The following is a 7,046-nucleotide window of genomic DNA, read 5'->3' on the forward strand; positions in this document are numbered from 1 at the left end:
TTACAGGAGGTGGAGAATGGAATTAAGAAGCTGAAAATAGGAAAGGCAAAAGACTTGGTTGAACTTCAAGCATAGTATCTAAAATGGGGAATGAACACTCTTGCATCGCACATCATGGAAATATTCAACAACATCATTCATCAAGGATTCCACAGGGATTGCACAACTAGCCTAGCAATATCGAGATCTAAATAATCCATCCAACTATAGAACAATTATGATCAATCCTTTGTTTGCAAAACTTTTTGGTAGCATGGTAGAAGATAGAAGTGGGCAGAAGTAAAAGAAAAGAGGGCAAGAGGACAAGCGGGTTTTAAGCCGAAACATTCTATAGTGGATCATGGCATCACATTGAGACACATTGTTGAAAAGGTTCGGGAGGGAAAAGAAGAAGTATTTTGTTGCTTTGTTGACTTCAAAAAAGCATTTGACGCAGTCCCTAGGGATAAGTTGTGGCATAGAATGGAAGAACTTGAAATTCCTGTGCATTATAGAGCCGTTGTCCATAGACTTTATGAAGAAGTGAAAGTCAAAATTAGAACCTCAATAGGTATTTCAGAAAGCTTTAGAAGTGACATTGGAGTCAAGCAAGGTTGCTCTCCATCCCCTACTCTTTTTGGTCTATATATTGATAAATTGGAAGAGTGGCTAAATTTGCAAGGTGGAGATGGTGTTCGGTTGGGGAAGTTTGTGATAAAACTTCTTTTATACGCAGATGATATTGTATTGATTTCTAAATCGGCCCGTGGATTGCAAATTCACTTATACGCCCTTGGGGATGCAAGTCAATACTAGCAAGACCAAAATAATGATTTTTTCTAATAAAAGGAAGCAGAGCAAGCATACTTTCTTCTTTGAAGACAACATTCTTGAAGAAGTAAATGAGTACAAGTACCTTGGGATTGATTTCAACAACAAACTCAATTAGGAGGACTACAGAAAGAAGAGAATTTTAGGAGGGTGGAAAGCATTATATGCTCTTCAAAACAGATGTAGAGAGCATAGTTATGGGATTGGAAAGTGATTAAAGTGCTTTTTGGACTCCTAGTTTGTCCAGTGATGTTATATGGGTGTGAATTGTGGGCTAGCAGTGCTCTCGTCTCAAAATGGAAACAAATTGAGAAAATCCAAAAATGCTTAATCATGAACAAGTTCAAAATAAAAAGTTTAGTACCTTATGAGATAATGTTGAGTGAAACATGAGCAACTCCCATTGAAGCAATTGCTATGGTGCGGGTGATAAGATATCTAAAAAGAATTAAGCAAATGAGTGTCGGTAGATGGCTCACTGTTATCTTCAATGAAGGCATGAGTGAAAGAAAGAAAACATGGGTGAAACAAAACTACACATGGATTCAAAAATGGAATATCTACCTCAATGCCTCTCCCACAATTAACAAGGCACTAAAGGATTTTGGTATGGAGAAGTTTCGTAAAAAGGTATGGGGAAAAGAGTTGGGTAGAAAGAAGAAATATTACAGTGAGGAATTCAACCCTTCGTGTGATTCACAACAAAAAGAGCTCATTGGAGCTAGCATTTCATGGAGGGAAAAGGTTCTTATTGCTCAATTAAGGACCAACTCCCATCAACTTCATTGGAGCTAGCAGTTCGTGGAGGGCAAAGGTTCTTATTGCTCAAATGAGAATAGGTAGATGGCCTAATGTTATCTTCAATGAAGAGATGAGTGAAAGAAAGAAAACATTGATGAAACAAAACTACACATAAATGCAAAAATGGAATATCTACCTCAATGGCTGTCCCACAAATAACAAGGAGCTAAAGGATTTTGGCATGGAGAAGTTTCATAAAAAGGTATGGGGAAAAGAGTTGGGTAGAAAGAAGAAATATTACATTGAGGAATTCAACCCTACGTGTGATTTACAACAAAAAGAGTTCATTGGAGCTAGCGTTTCGTGGAGGGCAAAGGTTCTTATTGCTCAATTAAGGACCAAAAGAGTTCATTGGAGCTAGCGTTTCGTGGAGGGCAAAGGTTCTTATTGCTCAATTAAGGACCCACTCACATCAACTTCGATGTGAAACAGAATGGTGGAAGAATGGGTGTATACATTTTGCACGTGTGGGGCTGTGGAATCAGAAAAACATTTCATTTTGGAATGTGATGCAGTCAAAGACATCAGAGAAAGTTATGAGAACATGTTAGCATCAATTTCTTGGCATTGCCTTTTTAGTGAGGGGATTGTTGGAACGTTGGGCCAACTTATCATCAATTTGAATCAGAAAAAGATTGAATCACAAAAAACTAAAAATAAAAAACTAATGCTCAAATAAACTATTTTTAGTCTCATAAACCTTAAAATATTATTTCATTTCATTTCGTTTTATAATGTAATAAAAACATATAATTACGTGAAAGTTTTGTGCTTTCAAAAGTGTAAAATTGTCCAATCAAATCATTGCTTGGTGTGGAGAGGGAGTTAACGGTGCATCTTAACCACTCATTCTACCTTCAACCAACCAAATTAAAAAAACTATTTTTTCAACCAAATTAAAAAAACTATTTTTTTAATTTACCGATTTTTTTTTTTTTTTTACTGGCTTATATTATACGGAGGATAAATCTGAAAATACCATTGGGTTAATACCCAAGAATACTCCCTAGGTGCTCTCTAAAACAATGCTGCGGGAGTGAGATAAACCAGTTATAATCACGAGGAAATGAAAGTAGACGCCAGGATCCATGAATAGTGATGGCAAAACGCTTGAGGTTTCAAAACAGAAGAAAATTTGTATTGTTTTCTCAAAAACCCCATCAATTCCAGCTAGCCAAAGGTATTCTCACAACGAACACAATCACGATCACTAGTGCTCTTACTTCAATAGAAACTGAACAGCATGTGTATGGAATTGGCAACCCGCGCTACCATTCTCTCTTGCAGGCTTGCGCTGACGAGAAAGCCGTGGCAGAAGGCAAACTAGTTCATGCTCACATCATACAGGCTGGATTTGAACCCGACATCCTTTTGGGAAACACGATTGTGAACTTGTATGCCAAGTGCAGGAGTCTGGCAGATGCTCGCAGAGCTTTTAACCAAATGCCCAAAACAAATTCGGTTTCATGGACTGTCATGATCGCAGCTTACGCCCGGAATGAGAACTGTGAGGAGGCTTTGAAACTCTTTTCCGGAATGCATCTCATGGGTTTCTTACCGGACCATGTCACCTTTGTTAGTGTTCTGCCAGCATGTGCGAACTTGGCAGATCTAAAACATGGGAGACATATCCATGAACAAGTCATTAAGAGTGGTTTGCAATTTAATGTGTTTGTTGGAAGTGCTCTTATAGACATGTATGTGAAATGTGGAAGTTTGGAGGATGCACGCACAGTGTTTGACAAAATGCCTCAACGAAATGTGATCACGTGGAATGCAATGATTGCTGGGTATGCACAGATTGGGCAAGTTGATAAAACTCTAGACCTCTTTTGCAAAATGCCCCTGAGAAGTGCAGTGTCATGGAATGTGATAATCGCAGGGTTTACGCAAAGTGGGCACAATAAAGAGGCTCTGAGTTTGTTTTACGAGATGCAAAGAACACGCTTTCAACCAAATCACTTCATCTTTGCCAGTGTTCTACGAGCATGTGCCAACTTAGCCGAGCTGGATCGGGGTATGAAGGTACATGAATTGATCATTAGATGTGGATTTCAATCTGATGTGTTTGTTGGGAGTGCTCTTGTAGACATGTACTGCAAATGTGGGAATTTGGAAGACGCAAGGAAAGTGTTTGACAAAATGTCAGAACGAAATGTAGTTTCATGGACTGCGATGATTGCAGGGTATACCCAAAATGAAGATATAACTGAGGCTCTGAAGATATTTGAGGAAATGCCCAAGCAGAGTGTGGTTTCATGGAATGCCATGATTGCAGGAATTGCACAAAATGGGCACTTCAGTGAAACCCTGAATCTCTTTCAACAAATGCAATTGTCAGGTATGAAACCGAACCCAGACACCTTTTCCAGTATTCTCCCAGCATGTGCCAACTTGGCTTCCATTGAACAGGGAAAGGAAGTCCATGAAAACATAATAAGAAGTGGATGCCAATCTGATGTTTTTGTAGCAAGTGCTCTTGTGGACATGTATGGGAAATGTGGAAGCCTAGATGATGCATGCAGAGCATTTAGAAACATTCCCAGACATAATGTGGTCTCATGGACTGTGATGATCTTAGCATATGCTATGCATGGTTATGCCGATGAAGCCCTCCAGCTCTTTGAACAAATGCAGAGCTCTGGCACAAACCCTGATTCTGTAACCTTTATTGGAGTTCTGTCTGCATGCAGCCATGTTGGCTTAGTTGATGACGGATGGAAATACTTTGACCTCATGTCTCAATATTATCACATAACACCTTCGATGGCACACTATGCCTGCATGGTCGACCTTCTAGGCCGAGCTGGGTACTTGTATGAGGCACAAGATTTTATTGAAAATATGCCAATAAAGCCTGATGCTACCATCTGGGGTTCTTTGCTTGGTGGCTGCAAAATTCATGCTAATATAGATCTAGGAGAATTGGTGGCAAACCGCCTTTTTGAGTTGGACCCAGCCGATGGTGCACCGTATGTGCTTTTATCAAATATGTATGCTGAAGCTGGCAGGTGGGATGGCATTATCAATGTAAGAAAAATAATGAAAGACAGGCAGGTTAAAAAGAAACCGGGACGCAGCTGGATAGAGCTCGATAATCAAGTGCATTCTTTTCTTGTAGGAAACGAATCAAATCATTAACACACAAAATTTTCTGCTAAAGGCATATGGATGCGGAAGGGTAATTACGCAATCTGCATTTGTGCTGTATATGTGCGGGGAGAGTAGAAGAAACTTATTCCCTGCCACTATAGTGAGAAGTAAGCAGCTGCATTCGGGATTTTTATGGTATATTCCTGGGATGCTTATACAGATAATCATTGAGCCTAAAGGATTCTAAAGTCTGGTTACTTCACGTTGGTCACCAACTTTTTCTTCAAGATTGCTCATTGCTGGGTGAATACCTGTGAATGATTCTGCCACTTCATTTGAGAAAAACAGTCTTGTTGGTGTCATCAAAGGTGATACTAAGTCAAGCAAACATGAATGCAGAATGACATAGTTCTGAATGGAAGTATCATTAGGCTCCCACAGTGGTACCTAGAACATTGCGTACGGTAGCATATGTGCTTGTGGAAAAATCTAGTGTAGAGGTCCAGTCCATGTTAAAAGAAGAATATTGAGTCCTGGGCTCAGAAGAATATTGTATGGAGTGATTTCTCCCAAGTATAGCTTTTCCGTTAGTATTGTGCCGACCACATTTTATCTACTTGCTTGATGGACTAATGGACTATGGATTGTCTTAGAATGCTTTCTGGTCCAGTGAGTTGATCTGCCTGCTTTCTAAGGTCGATGCTTATCCATCCACAAAGGTTTCTTATCTTTCCCGTGAAAAATGAGTATTGTGGAATAAAAATAGCAATGATTCCATGCACTTTAAGCATGATTTTTCTGATGGCAATGAAATTGTGTGTAAGGAACCCAGGCTAAAATTGTTTTTTGTTTTGCATGTTGCAGGTTCTATCGACAGTTGGACCATAAGAAGGAAGAAAAGGTGTATGGACTTTATCAAGGCTAATAAAGATGGTATAATTTCCACGCCTTTATTTTTATTTTTTTGATTGTCTTGAGTCCAAGTTATTGTGAATTCTTGCGGTTGCATTGGTAACTCACCATTCTTGACAAAGAAATATTATCAGATATTTCATTTGCAGAAAACAATCATTTTTAGCATTCTTCAAGCCTTTTTAAGTTCTATTAAAATATCACACGATCCTCTTAAATGAACTACTTGTTTTTTTTGAAAAAAAGGTTAGATATCTACAGATATATATATTTTTTCCTTCAAACCATGGTGAATTGGTAATATATCAGAGTAATCTGAGCAAAGCCCAAGATCAAATTTTGTTTAAACAGGTTGAGGTGCAAAAAATGGAAGAGTGTAAAGTTATAAACAATGAGCTTCATTCCTGAAAATAACTAAAACAGAACTACATTATTGATTTATGATACTGTCCTTTTAGCTTTGGCATTGCAAACCTTTTAAAATTGGATACTGAATGTATGATACAGGTCCCGATGCTTAGCCCAGATTTGGGCAACATGAATAGCCTGGGCATATCGCTGAAATAAACATCCTCACACGACCAGATGGATCACTTTTCTTATACAACTAATGACCATAACTGTCTGAGAACTGAGATGTTCTGATGTGTCTAAGACTGCCATCAAAGTCAATAATGCGGTTCAACAACTCTGCAGAATTGATCAAAATCTACCTTGGACAGAGGAGCTTCTCTAGACCATCAAAGAAATGGGACATGCGCAAGGATCCCTCTCTTTCACATGCTATTTGAAAAGGTATGCTGGTCCCTTATTGTGCTCCTTCATCACATACTTAGACTGTAGATTCCTAGCTCTTATGGCAGTGCCAGATAAAATCAAATTCCTATTCTCGATTGTTCCATTAAGCCAGGAGATGACTAGCTTTGAATCACAGAAAATCTATATATACCTGCCTCCAAAATTTAAAGCTATACTCATCGATATGTAAATTGCCTGAATTCTTTGTCCTTCACCCCAAAGCACATTCAAAATGGATCCAGTGAGTTTCAGAGAAATGTAGAGCTTCTCCTAATCAATTCCTTTCTGGATTATCCTTTGATACACCGTTAGGGGCTTGTCTTGTCAGTCTCTACCTTATGACTCCTTATTTTTGTCTTCTTCACAATTCGACCTTACGCTTTGTAAATCCCTTGAACCTTATAATAAATCATCATAGGTGAGAAGACCTTGCTTGATTCATTCCTAACCAACCAAAGACCTTGCTTGAAATAATGATTAATTCCTAACCAACCAAATTGCTCTAAGAACAAAGTCCAGTAAAGAGTGGTGCTCCTTCCTCATCTTCCATCCAATTTCCCAGAGCCTTTTCTAAGGATGACCCGTCCCATCTACCGTTACCTCCAATGGATATCCTTTTAACAGCACAAAAC

At 38.8% G+C, this 7,046-nt stretch overlaps 1 pseudogene across 2 annotated transcripts; it reads left to right on the plus strand.

Moving 5' to 3' along the window:
- Positions 1–2,611: 2,611 nt before the first annotated feature.
- LOC149181597 (pentatricopeptide repeat-containing protein At2g13600 pseudogene) lies at positions 2,612–6,261 on the plus strand (annotated as a pseudogene). Of its 2 annotated transcripts, none has more exons than XR_016257020.1 (3): positions 2,612–5,423; positions 5,569–5,637; positions 6,124–6,261. The product of XR_016257020.1 is annotated as a pentatricopeptide repeat-containing protein At2g13600 pseudogene, transcript variant X1 (transcript). The 2 variants fall into 2 exon arrangements; XR_016257021.1 differs by having other exon boundaries at positions 2,612–5,399.
- The last annotated feature ends 785 nt before the right edge of the window (positions 6,262–7,046 follow it).

The sequence above is a fragment of the Pinus tabuliformis genome, chromosome 3_2, assembly GCF_031772625.1.
Source record: "Pinus tabuliformis cultivar Carrire ecotype Pingquan chromosome 3_2, CPIR1, whole genome shotgun sequence".
In the NCBI taxonomy this organism is placed as follows: Eukaryota; Viridiplantae; Streptophyta; class Pinopsida; order Pinales; family Pinaceae; genus Pinus; species Pinus tabuliformis.